Source organism: Oncorhynchus masou, unplaced genomic scaffold, assembly GCF_036934945.1.
Source record: "Oncorhynchus masou masou isolate Uvic2021 unplaced genomic scaffold, UVic_Omas_1.1 unplaced_scaffold_1659, whole genome shotgun sequence".
In the NCBI taxonomy this organism is placed as follows: domain Eukaryota; kingdom Metazoa; phylum Chordata; class Actinopteri; order Salmoniformes; family Salmonidae; genus Oncorhynchus; species Oncorhynchus masou.
Genome location: NW_027006714.1, coordinates 10,391 through 32,102, shown reverse-complemented (window position 1 = coordinate 32,102; position 21,712 = coordinate 10,391). Strand labels below are relative to the sequence as shown.

The 21,712-nt window shown below is 45.6% G+C and overlaps 1 pseudogene; it reads left to right on the top strand.

The window, feature by feature from the left end:
* Positions 1 to 21,280, top strand: part of LOC135531816 (rootletin-like) — an 84,867-nt pseudogene extending 63,587 nt beyond the window's left edge.
* Positions 21,281 to 21,712: the final 432 nt, after the last annotated feature.

Genomic DNA, 21,712 nt, shown 5'->3' with positions numbered 1-21,712 from the left:
GCTCTATACCAAATTAGCTTACCCCTGAGTCGCTTCCCTGTTTCACACCTGGTAGTTTGGTGGATGGGACTACCAGCTCTCTCTCTCTGTCGTTCTCTCTCTCTCTCACTCTGTCTCTCTGTCGTTCTCTCTCTCTCTCTCTCTCTGTCGTTCTCTCTCTCTAATTCAATAATTTCTTAATTCTCTCTGTTTGTGCTGTCTGTCAGAGCGGAGAAGGAGTCTCTAGAGACGTGTGTCTTTGAGGGCCAAGAGCTAGTTTCTTCTCTGGAGGGGGAGAGGAACCGACTGGAGGTGGAGCGAAGCACCCTAACGATGGCTGACGAGGACCTGACGCGTGAGTACAAACACACCCACGTGCTGTCCTCCTGCTGTCCTCCTGCTGTCCTGTCCACCTGCTGTCCTCCTGCTGTCCTCCTGCTGTTCACCTGCTGTCCTCCTGCTGTCCTCCTGCTGTCCACCTGCTGTCCTCCTGCTGTCCTCCTGCTGTCCTCCTGCTGTCCTCCTGCTGTCCTCCTGCTGTTCACCTGCTGTCCTCCTGCTGTCCTCCTGCTGTGCTGTTCACCTGTCCTCCTGCTGTGCTGTCCTCCTGCTGTCCTCCTGCTGTTCACCTGCTGTTCTCCTGCTGTCCTCCTGCTGTCCTCCTGCTGTCCTCCTGCTGTCCTCCTGCTGTCCTCCTGCTGTCCTCCTGCTGTCCTCCTGCTGTCCACCTGCTGTCCTCCTGCTGTCCTCCTGCTGTCCTCCTGCTGTTCACCTGCTGTCCTCCTGCTGTCCTCCTGCTGTTCACCTGCTGTCCTCCTGCTGTCCTCCTGCTGTCCTCCTGCTGTCCACCTGCTGTCCTCCTGCTGTCCTCCTGCTGTTCACCTGCTGTCCTCCTGCTGTCCTCCTGCTGTCCTCCTGCTGTCACCTGCTGTCCTCCTGCTGTCCTCCTGCTGTTCACCTGCTGTCCTCCTGCTGCTGCTGTCCTCCTGCTGTCCTCCTGCTGTCCACCCTGTCCTGCTGTTCACCTGCTGTCCTCCTGCTGTCCTCCTGCTGTCCTCCTGCTGTCCTCCTGCTGTTCACCTGCTGTCCTCCTGCTGTCCTCCCTGTCCTCCTGCTGTCCTCCTGCTGTCCTCCTGCTGTCCTCCTGCTGTCCTCCTGCTGTTCACCTGCTGTTCACCTGCTGTCCTCCTGCTGTCCTCCTGCTGTCCTCCTGCTGTCCTCCTGCTGTTCACCTGCTGTCCTCCTGCTGTCCTCCTGCTGTCCACCTGCTGTCCTCCTGCTGTCCTCCTGCTGTCCTCCTGCTGTCCACCTGCTGTCCTCCTGCTGTCCTCCTGCTGTCCTCCTGCTGTCCTCCTGCTGTCCTCCTGCTGTCCACCTGCTGTTCACCTGCTGTCCTCCTGCTGTCCACCTGCTGTCCTCCTGCTGTCCTCCTGCTGTCCTCCTGCTGTCCTCCTGCTGTCCTCCTGCTGTCCTCCTGCTGTTCACCTGCTGTCCTCCTGCTGTCGTCTGTGCCCCTATCCCCCCTCACCTCTTTCGCTCTCCTCTATATCTTTCTCTCTCTCCTCTCCACCATCCTTCTCTCCCTTTGCCTCTCCTCTCCGCTCCTCTCTCTCTCTCTACCCCCCTCCATGTCTCGCTCGCTCTCTCTCCCCTCCCTCTATCAATTCAATTCAAGGGGCTTTATTGGCATGGGAAACATGTGTTAACGTTGCCAAAGCAAGTGAAATAGATAATAAACAAAAGTGAAATAAACAATAACAAATTAACAGTCAACATTACAGTCACGAAAGTTCCATAGGGATAAAGACATTACAAATGTCATATTATGTATATATAGTGTTGTAACGATGTACAAATAGTTCAAGTACAAAAGGGAAAATCAATAAACATAAATATGGGTTGCATTTACAATGGTGTTTGTTCTTCACTGGTTGACCTTTTCTTGTGGCAACAGGTCACAAATCTTGCTGCTGTGATGTCACACTGTGATGTCACCCTGTAGATATGGGAGTTTGTTTGTTTTCGAGTTCTTTGTGGATCTGTCTAATTTGCCATTATTTTTGTCTAACTGAGATTCACTGTCAGGGCCCAGGTCTGGCAGAATCTATACAGAAGATCTAGGTGCTGCTGTAGGCCCTCCTTGGTTGGGGACAGAAGCACCAGATGGTCAGAAAACAGTAGACATTTGACTTCAGATTATTGTTGAAATGTACATCTGTCTACTTGCTATGGGCGTCACTGTTATTAACTTCATGAATCGACATTTGGACCAGCCGATGCCAGCCCCATGAGCATGCTGAGTCTGACAGCCCAGTGGGTCGATGAGGATTTTGTACTGGGGAAAACCACATTGGTCAAGAATGTGCTGGTTGTCATACCACTGCTGGCATTTCAATGGCATTTGAGAACATGTTTGAAACATGAACATACATCTGGCTCCATTCCAACAACTGACTGGAGAAAGAAGCTCATCAACTGTGTCTGCAGCAGGCGTGATACCCTCTGTCATGGCACTGAATCACCTGCTCAACAAAACAGCAGACGTGATACCCTCTGTCATGGCATTGAAACACCTGCTCAACAAAACAGCAGACGTGATGCCCTCTGTCATGGCACTGAATCACCTGCTCAACAAAACAGCAGACGTGATACCCTCTGTCATGGCATTGAATCACCTGCTCAACAAAACAGCAGACGTGATACCCTCTGTCATGGCATTGAATCACCTGCTCAACAAAACAGCAGACGTGATACCCTCTGTCATGGCATTGAATCACCTGCTCAACAAAACTGCCCACACAGACCGTGGCGTTAACTTACAAAAGTACTCGAGGCTGTGAACAAGCGATTCGGTGGCATTCTCTCTTTACTGTGTCGCCACCATGTTGGATGCCAGGTACAAGGACCTCTACTTTCGATGCAGACAAGAAACAGGGTTTACATGAAATGTTACATACACAGCTGGACAAGATGGAAACGGACACAGTGACAGTGAAGCACCGAGGAAGAGAGACCACGGTCAGACACAGCTGGACAAGATGGAAATGGACACAGTGACAGTGAAGCACCGAGGAAGAGAGGATACGGACAAACACAGTGACAGTGAAGCACAGAGGAAGAGAGGATACGGAAATTCACTGCTTGACATGTATGATGAAATCCTCGTTGAGAATGAAACGACTGAACAAATGAACAACGAAACAGTCCAGCAAATAAGTCAAAGAAATACAGTATTTTGTTTTGATTGTACAGTGTTTTACATACGTAAATGTCAACAAAATAACGTTTTGGTCAGTGTGGTGTGTGAGTGTGTGTCGCCTTTATTTAACTAGGCAAGTCAGTTCAAGGAAGAGGAAGCTTGTTGGAACACTAAGAAAGCTTTGTTGTAGAGCGTTTAACACAAAATGGGTCCGGCTGAGTATAAGATTGTATCATCTGCATATAAATGGATGAGAGAGCTTCCTACTGCCTAAGCTATGTTGTTGATGTAAGTTGAGAAGAGGTTGGGGTCTAGGATCAAACCTTGGGGTACTCCAATGGTGACAGGCAGTGGCTGAGACAGCAGATGTTCTGACTTTATACACTGCACTCTTTGAGAGAGATAGTTAGCGAACCAGGCCAAAGACCTCTGAGACACCAAAACCCCTTAGCTGGACCACAAGATTGGAATGGTCTAGCGTATCAAAAACCTTGGCCAAGTCAATGAAAATAGCAGCACAACATTTCTTATAATCAAGGGCAATGGTGACATTATTGAGGACCTTTAAGGTTGCAGTGACACATTCATAACCTGAGCGGATACCAGATTGCACACCAGAGAGAATACTATAGACATCAAGAAAGCCAGTCGGTTGATTACTGACAAGTTTTTCCAACACTTTTGATAAACAGGGCAAAATAGAAATTGGCCAATAACAGTTAGGATCAACTCTCCGCCTCTAAATAAAGGATGAACTGTGGCTGCCTTCCAAGCATGATATGGGCAGCAACCTTAAAGAAGAAAGGGTCTAAACCATCTGACCCAGATGTTTTTGGGGTCAAGTTTAAGGAGCTCCTTTAGCACCTCAGACTCAGTAACTGCCTGCAGGGAGAAACGTTGTGGCGATGCAGGGGAAAAAGAGGAAGGAGCATTGGAGATAGTCGCATTAGAAGGGGTGGGAGATGAGGAAATGTTGAACGGACAATGATGCATGGCTGAGTCAAATAGGAATCCTGACTTAATGAAGTGGTGATTAAAGAGCTCAGCCATGTGCATCTTGTCAGTAACAACCACATCATCAACATTAAGGGACATGGGCAGCTGTGAGGAGGAGAGCTTATTCTACAGGTTTTTAAAACCATTTTCCAGAACTTCTTGGGGTTAAACCCAAAGAGAGAGAACTGCTCCTTAAAATAACTAACTTTGGCCTTCCAGACAGCCTGAGTGCACTTATTTCTCATTTGCCTGAACGAGAGCCAGTCAGCCTGAGTATGTGTGTGCCAAGCCTTTCACCAAATGGAATTCTTGAGGTGGAGTAACTCTGCCAGATCACGGTTAAACCAGGGACTGAACCTGTTTTTAATTCTAATCTTCTTTATGAGGGTTTGTTTGTTAACAAGACCACTGAAAATATCAAATGAAGAAGGTCCAAGCATCTCCGACAGAGGATCAGGCTGATTCTGTAACAATTTCCAGAGGCCAGGTCATGAAGGAAGGATTGCTCATTAAGGTTGTTTAGCAAGCGTCTATGACAAATCAGGACAGGTCGCTTCACTGAGCAGCCATTACGAACACAGGCTGTAAAACAGTGATCACTAAGGTCATTACAGAAAACACCAGACTGATACCTAGCAGGATTATTTGTGAGGATAACATCAAGGAGAGTAGCCTTCTCTGGGTGGTTGGAGTCATACCTTGTGGGATTGGTGATAATCTGAGAAAGATTTAAGGAGTCCCATTGCTTTAGGACTTGGTCAGGTGCTTTAAGCATGTCCCTGTTTAGGTCACCTAGCAGGACAATTTCAGACAGTGTAAGGGGCCAGGAGAGAGTTTAGGGTATGTAGGGTACAGGCCGGTGCTGATGGAGGACGATAGCATCCATCAACAGTCATCAAAGAGATATTTGAAAGTGTAATGCTTAACACCAGCAAATACAATAGTTTGGGGACAGACTTAGTGGAGACAACCAAGCACCGAAGGTGATCCTTGGTAAAGATTGCCACTCCACCACCTTTGGAAGATCTGTCTTGCCGAAAAAGGTTATGACCAGAAAGGTTAACATCAGTATTCAAAACACTCTTCCTTAATCACATCTCAGTAATGACCAACACATCTGGATTGGAGCTGTGAACCCACACTTTCAATTGATCCATATTAGGTGATAAGCTTAACGTGCAGAAAACCCAGGCTTTTAACGAGAGCAAAAATCAGTGAAGCAGATATCAGAGCACAAGTCCGATTTGGGGCCTTGCAACAGTAGATGGGTCAGGATGTACATGGACATTTCGTGATATCATCAACAGTAATACAATCAGGGCACGGCAAAGGACAGGGAGAGCTCTGAACTCTTTTTTTTATGAATTCAAAGCCTGCGAGAGGTGGTTAGAGAGTCAGTCATGAGTGTGGGAACAAACAGACTGTCCCACGGTTGGGTAGACGAGCAATTTCATAGTCAACAAAGCATGCAGGAGTAATGAGGCAAATAGCATGAAGTACAATAAAAATATATATAACGACTTGGGGCTAGCCGTTGTAAGTTCAAAGAGTCACTCGCCCCAACAGTGAGTGTGTGATGGAGGCGAGCAGAATCACGGGAGACAGGGGGGAGTGTGGCGGGGGTACCCGCACCAGACAGGGGGAGACAGACTGCTAATTCATGATAAAAATTTAAAAAATATATTTTTTTAAGATGGCGGTAATCATGAATGCATTGAGTTCCGGCTCGAAGGACCGTATTGCTAAATGTCCATTATAAATAAATATCAGTGTAAAATGACAGATTAATGTGAACTTGTGTGTCTGTCCAGGCGAGGTGGCCCGTTTAAAGGCGGAGGTTGAGCTGCAGGTGTCCCGGGCGGCGCAGGAGAGAGAGGAACTGGAAACCAAGCTGGCTCATGCAGAGAGGAACCACCGGATAGCCCTCAGCACCAAAGAACACAGTCACAGAGAACAACTGGAGCAGGAACACGTCGACAAGGTAAAATACATGTTAGAGAGGAACAGTACTGTTATGGAATCAAACTCCTCATACAATATATTTAATTGTTTTAGTTAACTTAAGGCAAGTCAGTTACAAAAAAAACATTCTTATGTACAATGACGGACTACAGGGGAACAGTGGGTTAAACTGCCTTGTTCAGGGACAGAAGGACAGATTTTTAACGTGTTCACGCTACAGGTTCCCCAAGGGGTACCACACCCCCCGCTCAACTCAAACCGTGGCGCACAGAATGCAAAAATATTCTTAGAAATATTTAACCTCCACACATTAACAAGTCCAAGAGCTCAAATGAAAGATAAACACCTTGTTCATCTACCCAGCGAGTCAGATTTCTAAAATGTTTTACGGCGAAAACATAGCACATATGTATGTCAAACCACCACAAAGACACAGACGAATTATAGATAACTCCACCAGATAATGCCAGATAACAGCAATACACATCATAAACTTTGACTAAATATACATGTTCTACATATAGTTAGAAAGATACACTGCTTCTTAATGCAATCGCTTTGTCACATTTATTTTTAACATTACAGAAATCGTTCACTATTCAATAATCTGAGACGGCGCTCAGACATAAGCAATATTTCTCCGCTATGTTGGAGTCAACAGAAACACTAAATTACAACATAATTATTCCCTTACCTTTGATGGTCTTCGATCAGAATGTAGTGGAAGGAGTCATACTTACCCAAAACAGCATTTGGTTTCAAGTCGTGTGTCTTTTGCAAATGCGACAAATTCCAGCTGAAATGCATCCAAAATTACTTCTGGTCTCGAGGGGTTGCGCATCAAAACTTCAAAATTACATATTATATGTCAACTAAACTGGTCAAACTACAGGGGCTGAATAATTTTGCACGCCCAATTTTTCAGTTTTTGATTTGTTAAAAAAGTTTGAAATATCCAATAAATATCGTTCCACTTCATGATTGTGTCCCACTTGTTGTTGATTCTTCACAAAAAAATACAGTTTTATATCTTCATGTTTGAAGCCTGAAATGTGGCAAAAGGTCGCAAAGTTCAAGGGGGCCAAATACTTTCGCAAGGCACTGTAAGTGCAGAATCAAGCTTTAGGATGTTATTAACGTACAAAACAATTGGCGATTCGACCGGACAAACTATTCTTCCCGTGCAAGTTGGAACAAAGGGAGCTCTGTGCGCAACGCGCGCCTGAAAGTGCATGTATTTTCTCGCGACACCCAGTATTTAGCCTTCCAAAGGGTCAAAGCTCGCGGGATTTGCACAATTAAACGCTCTGCTGATAGAAGACATCTCACGGAAGACATAGAAACTGATCCCAGATCCATAGCTGGTTGGGAAGGGTGGGGGCGATGACGTCAAAGTTGGCCCAACTTCCCTGATGAGAAAACTAGTTTGGGAGATTGGCTGCCCTGTGAGTTCTGCTATACATGCAGACATAACGGTTTTAGAAGCTTTAGAGTGTTTTCTATTCAATAATAATTATTATATGCATATATTAGCAATTTTGGACAGATTTTTTTTCAGTTTACTTTGGGCACGCAATTCATCCAAAGGGGGCAGTATTGTCCCGAGCCTTAATTAACTTGTCACATCGAGGATTCAATCCAGCAACCTTTCAGTTACTGGCACAGCGGTCTAACCACTAAGCTACCTGCCGCCCCGACATAACTGACTGATCTCTACAGTACATAACTGACTGATCTCTATAGTACATTACATAACTGACTGATCTCTACAGTACAGTACATAACTGACTGATCTCTACAGTACATAACTGACTGATCTCTACAGTACAGTACATAACTGACGGATCTCTACAGTACAGTACATAACTGACTGATCTCTACAGTACATAACTGACTGATCTCTATAGTACATTACATAACTGACTGATCTCTACAGTACAGTACATAACTGACTGATCTCTACAGTACATAACTGACTGATCTCTATAGTACATTACATAACTGACTGATCTCTACAGTACAGTACATAACAGTCTGATCTCTACAGTACAGTACATAACAGTCTGATCTCTACAGTACATAACTGACTGATCTCTACAGTACAGTACATAACTGACTGATCTCTACAGTACAGTACATAACAGTCTGATCTCTACAGTACATAACTGACTGATCTCTACAGTACAGTACATAACTGACTGATCTCTACAGTACATAACTGACTGATCTCTATAGTACATTACATAACTGACTGATCTCTACAGTACAGTACATAACTGACTGATCTCTATAGTACAGTACATAACTGACTGATCTCTACAGTACAGTACATAACTGACTGATCTCTATAGTACAGTACATAACTGACTGATCTCTATAGTACAGTACATAACAGTCTGATCTCTACAGTACATAACTGACTGATCTCTATAGTACAGTACATAACTGACTGATCTCTATAGTACAGTACATAACTGACTGATCTCTATAGTACAGTACATAACTGACTGATCTCTATAGTACATTACATAACTGACTGATCTCTACAGTACAGTACATAACTGACTGATCTCTACAGTACATAACTGACTGATCTCTATAGTACAGTACATAACTGACTGATCTCTACAGTACAGTACATAACTGACTGATCTCTACAGTACAGTACATAACTGACTGATCTCTATAGCACAGTACATAACTGACTGATCTCTATAGTACAGTACATAACTGACTGATCTCTACAGTACAGTACATAACTGACTGATCTCTACAGTACAGTACATAACTGACTGATCTCTATAGTACAGTACATAACTGACTGATCTCTACAGTACAGTACATACCTGACTGATCTCTATAGTACAGTACATAACTGACTGATCTCTACAGTACAGTACATAACTGACTGATCTCTACAGTACATAACTGACTGATCTCTATAGTACAGTACATAACTGACTGATCTCTATAGTACAATACATAACTGACTGATCTCTACAGTACAGTACATAACTGACTGATCTACAGTACATAACTACAGTACAGTACATAACTGACTGATCTCTACAGTACAGTACATAACTGACTGATCTCTACAGTACAGTACATAACTGACTGATCTCTACAGTACAGTACATAACTGACTGATCTCTACAGTACAGTACATAACTGACTGATCTCTACAGTACAGTACATAACTGACTGATCTCTACAGTACATAAGACTGACTCTATAGTACAGTACATAACTGACTGATCTCTATAGTACAGTACATAACTGACTGATCTCTATAGTACAGTACATAACTGACTGATCTCTACAGTACAGTACATAACTGACTGATCTCTATAGTACAGTACATAACTGACTGATCTCTACAGTACAGTACATAACTGACTGATCTCTATAGCACAGTACATAACTGACTGATCTCTACAGTACAGTACATAACTGACTGATCTCTATAGTACAGTACATAACTGACTGATCTCTATAGTACAGTACAACAGACTGATGATAAATGCTCATCAGACAATCTTTGAATGTTGTCGTTTTTTTGCCGTTGTATGACCTAGAGCTGTATTTAAATCAAATCAATTGTGTGTGTGCGTGCGTGCGTGCGTGCTTGATGTGATGTGATGTGCAGGAACAGCAGTGTGTGAACCTAACCCTGCAGAGGGAGCGTGCAGAGGCCCAGCTACGATCCCATTGTGAGCAGCAGCGTTTGCAGAGCCAGGCTGACCTGCAGCAGCTGCAAGAGGAGATGGTTCGGCTGCAACAAGTCTGCAACAATAGCCTGCTGCAGGCCGAGAGCACAAAACAACAGGTAGAGGTGTGTGTGTGGACATCTTTACATGTCCTGAGGACAGGGGAAACAGCGAGAGCTATTCCCATCATGTAGCCCTGGGGTTGCTAGGGTGTTTTGTAAAAGTATAAAACTATTTGGTTATAAATATAGTATCAAAAGTAAAAAAATAGAAATCATTTCAAATTCCTTATATTTAACCTCTAGCGTCGAGCAATCCCGTATCCGGGAGCGTAATCATAGCCTCAAGCTCATTAGCATAACGCAACGTTAACTATTCATGAAAATCGCAAATGAAATGAGATAAATATATTGGCTCACAAGCTTAGCCTTTTGTTAACTTCTTGAAACTCCCCATCCCGGATCCGGGTTTGTGACTAAAGCCTCAGGCTCATTAGCATAAAGCAACGTTAACGATTTCTGAAAATCGCAAATAAAATGAAAATAATGCGTCTGCTCTCAAGCTTAGCCTTTTCTTAACAACACTGTCATCTCAGATTTTCAAAATATGCTTTTGAACCATAGAAATTGACTAGTCACCTACAACGTAAAACTTTTTCCGGATTAACTACATAATATCGACCGAAACATGGCAAACGTTGTTTGGAATCAATCCTCAAGGTGTTTTTTCACATATCTCTTCATTGATATGCAGTTCGTGGAAGCTTGCTTTCCTCTCTGTATCCCATGGAAAAATACTGGCAGGTGACTTTTGCGCACCAATTTCGGTGCAGGACACCGTGCAGACACCTGGTAAATGTGGTCTCTTATGGTCAATCTTCCAATGATCTGCCTACAAATACGTCACAATGCTGCAGACACCTTGGGGAAACGACAGAAAGGGCAGGCTCATTCCTCTCGCATTCACAGCCATATAAGGAGACAATGGAAAACAGAGCCTCAAAATCCTGCTCATTTCCTGATGCCATCTCATCTTGGTTTTGCCTGAAGCTCACGTTCTAGGGCACGCACAGAAAATATATTGGTAGTTCTGGACACGTCAGAGTGTTTTCTTTCGAATGCTATCAATTATATGCATAGTCGAGCATCTTTTTGTGACAAAATATCTTGTTTAAAACGGGAACGTTTTTCATCCAAAAATGAAATAGCGCCCCCAGAGCATCAACAGGTTAACAACACTGTCATCTCAGATTTTCAAAATATGCTTTAACCAAAACTACACAAGCATTTGTGTAAGAGTATTGATAGCTAGCATGGCATTAAGCCTAGCATTCAGCAGGCAACATTTTCACAAAAACAAGAAAAGCATTCTAATAAAATAATTTACCTTTGAAGAACTTCAGATGTTTTCAATAAGGAGACTCTCAGTTAGATAGCAAAAGTTCAGTTTTTCCAGGAATATTATTTGTGTAGGTGAAATCGCTCCATTTGTTCATCACGTTTGGCTAAGAAAAAACCCAGAAAGTTCATTCATTACAACGCCAAACTTTTTTCCAAATTAACTCCATAATATCAACAGAAACATGACAAACGTTGTTTAGAATCAATCCTCAAGGTGTTTTTCACATATCTATTCGATGATAAATCACTCGTGGCAGTTGCCTTTCTCCTCTGAACCAAATGGAAAAGTGGACGCAGCTGGAGATTGCGCAATAATTTCGACGGAGGACACCAAGCAGACACCTGGTAAATGTAGTCTCTTATGGTCAATCTTCCAATGACATTCCTACAAATACGTCACAATGCTGCAGACACCTTGGGGAAACGACAGAAAGTGTAGGCTCATTCCTGGCGCATTCACAGCCATATAAGGAGACATTGGAACACAGCGCATTCAAAATCTGGGGCATTTCCTGTATGAAATTTCATCTTGGTTTCGCCTGTAGCATTAGTTCTGGGGCACTCACAGACAATATCTTTGCAGTTTTGGAAACGTCAGAGTGTTTTCTTTCCAAAGCTGTCAATTATATGCATAGTCGAGCATCTTTTCGTGACAAAATATCTTAAAAGAGCGCCCCCTATATCGAAGAAGTTAAGCAAACCAGATGACACCATTTAAAACATTTTTTTTTATGTATGGATAGCCAGGGGTACACGCCAACACTCAGAGATAATTTACAAATAAAGCATTTGTGTTTAGTGAGTCCTCCAGATCAGAGGCAGTAGGGATGATCAGGGATGTTCTCTGTTTAGTGAGTCCTCCAGATCAGAGGCAGTAGGGATGATCAGGGATGTTCTCTGTTTAGTGAGTCCTCCAGATCAGAGTCAGTAGGGATGAACAGGGATGTTCTGTTTAATGAGCCTTCCAGATCAGAGGCACATTATTTACTTTAGTAATGTAGTGAAGTTAAAGTAGTCAAAAATATAAATAGTAAAGTACAGACCCCCAAAAAACAACTTAAGTAGTACTTTAAAGTATTTTTACTTAAGTACTAAACACCATGACTAAATAATGTAATTGTAACTCTATTTCCATGGCCCAGGCCCTGTCCCAGAAGGAGGGGGAGAAGGCAGCCCTGACAGAGAGGCTTGCAGGCCTACAGCAGGATCTGGAGACAGCAAGGCTGGAGATGGAGAGAGGCAGGAGAGATGCTCTGAGCCTTCACGAACAGGACAAGGTAGGGAACCATGATGGTTGGGGTCAATTGGAAGTGATTTTATTTGGAAAAAAATGAAACAACTTATGAAATAAATTTTTATCCGGTTTCAGTTTATTGAATTGGAATGTCGAATTACTTCTTGATTTGACTGAATTCAATTAAAATTGACCTCAACCCGGTAACCGTGATGGAGACATGATGACTGGTTTGGGACTACAAAGGCAGATGAGAGAGAAAACATTGTTATGACTGTCGCATAACTATAAGCTCTTTCTTTCCTCTAGCTTTTAAACAAATATTTCAATCCATCTCTCGATTCCCTTTGATCACTTAGTTTCCCCCCTCCCTTCCTCTCTCCGTCGATCTCTTTAGGACAGTATAGCAGGTCTTCAGTGTGAGCTGCAGTCCCTAATTCTCGCTTCGAGGAGTCTCTGAGTTCCCATGAGTCATCAGAGAAGAGTCTGACTGAGCAGGTCAGAGAGCTCAACCAGCAGAGAGAAACAGCACGACATGAGGTGAGTGGCCCTTCAATCACCCTCTCCTCCCTGCCTCACCCTCTCCTCCCTGCCTCACCCTCTCCCCTCCCTGCCTCACCCTCCTCCCTCCCTGCCTCACCCTCTCCCCTCCCTCCCTGCCTCACCCTCTCCCTCCCCTCCCTGCCTCACCCTCTCCCTCCCTCCCTGCCCTCACCCCTCTCCTCCTCCCTGCCTCACCCTCCTCCCTGCCTCACCTCCCTCCCTCTCCTCCCTGCCTCACCTCTCTCCTCCCTCCCTGCCTCACCCTCTCCTCCCTCCCTGCCTCACCCTCCTCCTCCCTGCCCTCTCCTCCCTCCCTGCCCTCACCCTCCCTCCCTCCCTCCCTGCCTCTCCTCCTTTCCTTCTTCCCCCCTGCCTCATCCTCTACTCTCTGCCTCACCATCTACTACTGACGACTGTGACTAGATAGATGATAGTACTGTGACTAGATAGATGATAGTACTGTGACTAGATGGAGGAGTGAGGGTGTGGTGAGAAGTGGGGTTGGGTGAGGGGTGAGGAGAATGAGGAGTGGTGGTGTGGGAGCGGTTATGAGATGGGTGAGGGAGGGAGGGAGGGAGGAGGAGGGAGGGAGGGAGGGAGGGAGGAGGGAGGGAGGGAGGGAGGAGGGAGGGAGGGACTGTTCGAAAGACAGAACGTCAGCGGTCTTAACTGCCACCCTATTCCCTGTATAGGACACTTCAACAGTGTAGTGTTGACCCTGATCAGAATAGTACACTAGGAAATAGTCCCTGATCAGAATAGTACACTAGGAAATAGTCCCTGATCAGAATAGTACACTAGGGAATAGTCCCTGATCAGAATAGTACACTAGGAAATAGACCTTGATCAGAATAGTACACTAGGAAATAGTCCCTGATCAGAATAGTACACTAGGAAATAGTCCCTGATCAGAATAGTACACTAGGAAATAGTCCCTGATCAGAATAGTACACTAGGAAATAGTCTCTGATCAGTATAGTACACTAGGAAATAGACCCTGATCAGAATAGTACACTAGGATATAGACCCTGATCAGAACAGTACACTAGGAAATAGACCCTGATCAGAATAGTACACTAGGAAATAGTCCCTGATCAGAATAGTACACTAGGAAATAGACCCTGATCAGAATAGTACACTAGGAAATAGACCCTGATCAGAATAGTACACTAGGAAATAGACCCTGATCAGAATAGTACACTAGGAAATAGACCCTGATCAGAATAGTACACTAGGAAATAGTCCCTGATCAGAATAGTACACTAGGGAATAGTCCCTGATCAGAATAGTACACTAGGAAATAGACCTTGATCAGAATAGTACACTAGGGAAATAGTCCCTGATCAGAATAGTACACCAGGAAATAGTCCCTGATCAGAATAGTACACTAGGAAATAGTCCCCTGATCAGAATAGTACACTAGGAAATAGTCTCTGATCAGTATAGTACACTAGGAAATAGACCCTGATCAGAATAGTACACTAGGAAATAGACCCTGATCAGAACAGTACACTAGGAAATATACCCTGATCAGAATAGTACACTAGGAAATAGACCCTGATCAGAACAGTACACTAGGAAATAGACCCTGATCAGAATAGTACACTAGGAAATAGTCCCTGATCAGAATAGTACACTAGGGAATAGTCCCCTGATCAGAATAGTACACTAGGAAATAGACCTTGATCAGAATAGTACACTAGGAAATAGTCCCAATTCAAATAGTACACTAGGAAATAGTCCCTGATCAGAATAGTACACTAGGAAATAGACCCTGATCAGGAATAGTACACTAGGAAATAGTCTCTGATCAGTATAGTATTTTAGGAAATAGACCCTGATCAGAATAGTACACTAGAAATAGACCCTGATCAGAACAGTACACTAGGAAATAGACCCTGATCAGAATAGTACACTAGGAAATAGACCCTGATCAGAATAGTACAGATAGGAAATAGTCCCTGATCAGAATAGTACACTAGGAAATAGACCCTGATCAGAATAGTACACTAGGAAATAGACCCTGATCAGAATAGTACACTAGGAAATAGACCCTGATCAGAATAGTACACTAGGAATAAGATCAGAATAGTACACTGAGTCCCTGATCAGAATAGTACACTAGGATATAGACCCTGATCAGAATAGTACACTAGGAAATAGACCCTGATCAGAAAAGTCTCTGATCAGGGGTCACAGTATAGGAAATAGACCTCTGATCAGAATAGTACACTAGGATATAGACCCTGATCAGAATAGTACACTAGGAAATTACCTGATCAGAATAGTACACTAGGAAATAGACCCTGATCAGAATAGTACACTAGGAAATAGACCTCCCTGATCAGAATAGTACACTAGGAAATAGTCTCTGATCAGAATAGTACACTAGGAAATAACAGAATAGTACACTAGGAAATAGTCCCTGATCAGAATAGTACACTAGGGAATAGACTGGTCAGAATAACACAGAAATAGACCCTACAGAATAGTAGGGAAATAGTCCACCAGAATTACACTAGGGAATTTGAACAGTAGGAAATACCTAGTTAGTGAGCAGTCTTTCCTCTCACTCTCTGGTTACCTAGGGAACTTGCCTAGGTAACCAGAGAGTCTCAGTGCTTATTTCCATTCATCAGGTGACTCTTAAAAGAGCATTTTGGGTTGTTGGAGTAGCAGACAAGAGGCAGTGAGCATGGTGGAGTAGTACTATTGTGTGCGTCCTGCTAGAACGGAGGAGAGTCCCGTCTCATACTCTCAAGGAAGAAAGAGGTCATTGCCCTCATCCGTGAGATGCAACGCCATCCTTACGGACACAGCCCAGGGACACAGTGCTTTATGGCGGAGTGGTGGATTGGGGAATGTGCCTGTCATGGAGAAATGCAAGCTGGGCCCATGTGGAACTGACAAATAACTTCTGCCAATTCAAATGCACGCAGTACACACTATCAATACTCCACAGTTATGTTCCGTTCCACATCTGTGAGTTCTCCACCGGTTTTCGTAATTATATTTTATAAATGAGGACATGCGTGCTCTTTTACTGAACTTGACCAACTGTGCACAGCATTACTGAGGACATTTGTATCTGAAGCTTCGGATTCAGGGATTTGGAGTAGGCATCCAATTTCAGATGTGTAAATATGTCTACAATTTTTCTTACGAGTTTTGTATTTGTTTAACAGTTCTTCAGGATCGGTGGGCCCCCCCCCCCCACCGCGCCCTCACGGGACGGTTGAGCTAACGTAGGCTAATGCGATTAGCATGAGGTTGTAAGTAACACAAGTATTTCCCAGGACATAGACATACACTACCGTTCAAAAGTTTGGGGGTCACTTAGAAATGTCCTTGTTTTTTTTTCTCTTCCTTTATCCATTTTATTCAACTGTTCCCTGCAAAAAAAAGACAGCTCAGATGTACGAGTGCCTTTCTGAATGTTGAATCCTAAACAACCTGCCTACACATGGTTTAAAGTACAATACCAACACAGTTACGGTAGCAGGTCAAAGCTGTGTGCTGGAAAACCTTAGTAGAACATGGGTGGAGTAGGCATCGTGGTGCTGGTAAACCTTGGTAGAGCATGGGTGGAGGAGGCATCGTGGTGCTGTAAAACCTTGGTAGAGCATGGGTGGAGTAGGTATCGTGGTGCTGTAAAACCTTGGTAGAGCATGGGTGGAGTAGGTATCGTGGTGCTGTAAAACCTTGGTAGAGCATGGGTGGAGTAGGCATCGTGGTGCTGTAAAACCTTGGTAGAGCATGGGTGGAGTAGGCATCGTGGTGCTGTAAAACCTTGGTAGAGCATGGGTGGAGTGGGCATCGTGGTGCTGTAAAACCTTGGTAGAGCATGGGTGGAGTGGGCATCGTGGTGCTGTAAAACCTTGGTAGAGCATGGGTGGAGTAGGCATCGTGGTGCTGTAAAACCTTGGTAGAGCATGGGTGGAGTAGGCATCGTGGTGCTGTAAAACCTTGGTAGAGCATGGGTGGAGTAGGCATCGTGGTGCTGTAAAACCTTGGTAGAGCATGGGTGGAGTGGGCATCGTGGTGCTGTAAAACCTTGGTAGAGCATGGGTGGAGTGGGCATCGTGGTGCTGTAAAACCTTGGTAGAGCATGGGTGGAGTAGGCATCGTGGTGCTGTAAAACCTTGGTAGAGCATGGGTGGAGTAGGCATCGTGGTGCTGGTAAACCTTGGTAGAGCATGGGTGGAGTAGGCATCGTGGTGCTGGTAAACCTTGGTAGAGCCTGGGTGGAGTAGGCATTGTGGTGCTGGTAAACCTTGGTAGAGCATGGGTGGAGTAGGCATCGTGGTGCTGGTAAACCTTGGTAGAGCCTGGTTGGAGGGGGCATCGTGGTGCTGTAAAACCTTGGTAGAGCATGGGTGGAGCGGGCATCGTGGTGCTGGTAAACCTTGGTAGAGCCTGGGTGGAGGAGGCATCGTGGTGCTGTAAAACCTTGGTAGAGCATGGGTGGAGTAGGCATCGTGGTGCTGTAAAACCTTGGTAGAGCATGGGTGGAGTGGGCATTGTGGTGCTGGTAAACCTTGGTAGAGCATGGGTGGAGTAGGCATCGTGGTGCTGGTAAACCTTGGTAGAGCATGGGTGGAGTGGGCATCGTGGTGCTGGTAAACCTTGGTAGAGCATGGGTGAAGTAGGCATCGTGGTGCTGGTAAACCTTGGTAGAGCATGGGTGGAGTAGGCATCGTGGTGCTGGTAAACCTTGGTAGAGCATGGGTGGAGTAGGCATCGTGGTGCTGGTAAACCTTGGTAGAGCATGGGTGGAGTAGGCATCGTGGTGCTGTAAAACCTTGGTAGAGCATGGGTGGAGGAGGCATCGTGGTGCTGGTAAACCTTGGTAGAGCATGGGTGGAGGAGGCATCGTGGTGCTGGTAAACCTTGGTAGAGCATGGGTGGAGGAGGCATCGTGGTGCTGGTAAACCTTGGTACAGCATGGGTGGAGTGGGCATCGTGGTGCTGGTAAACCTTGGTAGAGCATGGGTGGAGGAGGCATCGTGGTGCTGGTAAACCTTGGTAGAGCATGGGTGGAGGAGGCATCGTGGTGCTGGTAAAACCTTGGTAGAGCATGGGTGGAGGAGGCATCGTGGTGCTGGTAAACCTTGGTACAGCATGGGTGGAGTAGGCATCGTGGTGCTGGTAAACCTTTGTAGAGCAGGCATCGTGGTGCTGGTAAACCTTGGTAGAGCATGGGTGGAGGAGGCATCGTGGTGCTGGTAAACCTTGGTAAAACCTTGGCATCTCAATTGACAGCCTTTTCCTTTACGTTTATAGCGCACTATTTTGGACCAGTGCCTGAGTCAAAAGTAGGGCACTTAATAGGGCGCCATTTGGTGCGCACATTGTCTTTGAGAGAGCTATAAAAGACACTGTCAGACATGGCAGAACCTCCCTGATCTTCCCTTGTTTGATTATTTGAACCTCCCTGATCTTCCCTTGTTTGATTATTTGAACCTCCCTGATCTTCCCTTGTTTGATTATTTGAACCTCCTGATCTTCCCTTGTTTGATTATTTGAACCTCCCTGATCTTCCCTTGTTTGATTATTTGAACCTCCCTGATCTTCCCTTGTTTGATTATTTGAACCTCCCTGATCTTCCCTTGTTTGATTATTTGAACCTCCCTGATCTTCCCTTGTTTGATTATTTGAACCTCCCTGATCTTCCCTTGTTTGATTATTTGAACCTCCCTGATCTTCCCTTGTTTGATTATTTGAACCTCCCTGATCTTCCCTTGTTTGATTATTTGAACCTCCCTGATCTTCCCTTGTTTGATTATTTGAACCTCCCTGATCTTCCCTTGTTTGATTATTTGAACCTCCCTGATCTTCCCTTGTTTGATTATGAGACTAATCCAGGCTCAGGATTCTCATGCATGACAATGACAGAGACAGAGAGAGAATAAATTCCCATATCTACCAGTGAAGTGAAGAACAAACACCAGTGTAAATACAACCCTTATTTATGCTTATTTATTTTCCCTTTTTGTACTTTAACTATTTCCACATAATATGACATTTGAAATGTCTTTATTCTCTTGGAACTTTCGTGAGTGTAATGTTTACTGTTCATTTTTTTAATTGTTTATTTCACTTTTGTTTATTATCTATTTCACTTGCTTTGGCAATGAAAAACATATGTTTCCCATGGTAATAAAGCCCTTAAATTGATTTGAATTGAGAGAGAGAGAGAGAGATAGAGAGAGCGAGAGAAAGCAAGAGCGCTCTTGGTAATATAATGAAATCCAAGTTGGAGTTAACCCCTCGTGTAAATAAGTCAGTGTTTATTTTCTCTCCTGCTGCAGGGAGAGGCAGGCTCCGATGAGATGGGACAGGTTCCCCTAGCTTCACTCTCATCTACTTGAGGACCACAATCAGAGGGCTTTCCTCTACCCTCCAGACCTGGATTCAAATAGTATTTGAATTATTCTCAATACTTTAGCTGAGCTTGGCTGGCACTGTGGAAACAATGCAGTAGTCCATCATATGAACATTTCGCACTTCAGATAAATCAAACGCTTATGAATGATTTTGAATAGTATTTGAACCCAGGCTATTCTCCATCCCCCCTTTTCCTTGAATAGTAGTTGAACCCAGGCTATTCTCCACCCCCCCCCCTTTCCCCTGAGTAGTAGTTGAACCCAGGATATTCTCCATCCCCCTTTCCCTGAATAGTATTTGAACCCAGGATATTCTCCATCCCCCTTTCCCCTGAATAGCATTTGAACCCAGGATATTCTCCCCCCCCCCATTTCCCTGAAATTAAGTTTGATGGGTTGGAAAGGGAGAGGATTAGAATTGATGAGAAGAAACATATTATGTGACCTGTACAAACATCATGCCTCTCCCTCCTCCCTCCTCCCTCCCCTCTCCTCCCTCCTCCCTCCCCTCTCCTCCCTCCTCTCCTCCCTCCTCCCACCTCATCTCCCTCCCTCCTTCCTCCTCTCTCCCTCTCCTCCCTCCTCCCTCCCTTCTCCCTCCCTCCACCTCTCCTCCCTTCTCTCCTCCCTCCACCTCTCCTCCCCTCTCTCCTACCTCCTGTCTTCCCTCCACCTCTCCTCCCTTCCTCTCCTCCCTTCTCTCCTCCCTCCCTCTCCTCCCCTCTCCTCCCCTCCACCTCTCCTCCCTCCACCTCCCTCTCCCCTACACCTCTCCTCCCCTCTCCTCCCTACACCTCTCCTCCCCTCACCTCCCTACACCTCTCCTCCCCCTCCCTCCCTACACCTCCTCCCCTCTTCTCCCTCCACCTCTCCTCCCCTTCTCCCTCCACCTCTCCTCCCCTCTTCTCCCTCCACCTCTCCTCCCCTTTCCTCCCTCCACCTCTCCTCCCCTCTCCTCCTTCCTGTCCCTCCCTCCACCTCTCCTCCCTCCTCCCTCCCCTCTCCTCCCCTCTCCTCCCTCTACCTCTCCTCCCCTCTCCTCCCCTCTCCTCCCTCCTGTCCTCCCTCCACCTCTCCTCCCTCCTCCCTCCACCTCTCCTCCCCTTTCCTCCCTCCACCTCTCCTCCCCTCTCCTCCCTCCTGTCCTCCCTCCACCTGTCCTCCCTCCCCTCTCCTCCCTCTACCTCTCCTCCCCTCTCCTCCCTCCACCTCTCCTCCCCTCTCCTCCCTCCTGTCCTCCCTCCTGTCCTCCCTCGACCTCTCCTCCCGTCTCCTCCCTCCACCTCTCCTCTCCTCCCCTCTCCTCCCTTCTGTCCTCCCTCCACCTCTCCTCCCCTGTCTTGCCTTCCTTGGTCTGGTTAATTTGAAGCAGTCTTGGGCCTAGATTCAATCCGTATCCCAGAATATCTGCGCTATAACGTAATAAAAATGTTCGAGACAATGTTTCTGCGTTCGCGGAGACTGCATACACAGTAAACACTGCCTCTGCAATCACGCTATAAAGCAGGACTTCTGCAATACGGATTGAATCAAGTCCAAAGTGGTCTCTTGGGTTCGAGTGCTCCGATCTCCATCTCTGGTTTGAAGCCTCAGTGAGGTCCTCCTCTCATCTCCATTCCCTGGTCCTGCTAGGTGGAGGGTCTTCGGCGGGACCTCCATCAGGCAGAGGACGAACGTGACGCAGGGCGAGAAGAGCTGATCGAGTCCCACAGGGAGCTGAGGGCAGTGGCTCAGGTGAGGGATGACCAGAGGAAGGAGGTGCTGGACCTCAGGAGGCTGCTGGGGGACGAGATCCGAGACAAGGAGGCCATCCACTTCTCCAACCAGGAGCTCAGAGCTGCAGTGAAGAGAGCAGAGAACGACAACAACAGGTACAGTCACTCTGCTCCACACAGACAACAGATACAGTCACTCTGTCCCATACAGACAACAGGTACAGTCACTCTGCTCCATACAGACAACAGATACAGTCACTCTGTTCCACACAGACAACAGATAGTCACTCTGTTCCATACAGACAACAGATACAGTCACTCTGTTCCATACAGACAGCAGGTACAGTCACTCTGCTCCATACAGACAACAGATACAGTCACTCTGTTCCACACAGACAACAGATAGTCACTCTGTTCCATACAGACAACAGATACAGTCACTCTGTTCCATACAGACAGCAGGTACAGTCACTCTGCTCCATACAGACAACATATACAGTCACTCTGTTCCATACAGACAACAGATAGTCACTCTGTTCCACACAGACACCAGGTACAGTCACTCTGTTCCACACAGACACCAGGTAC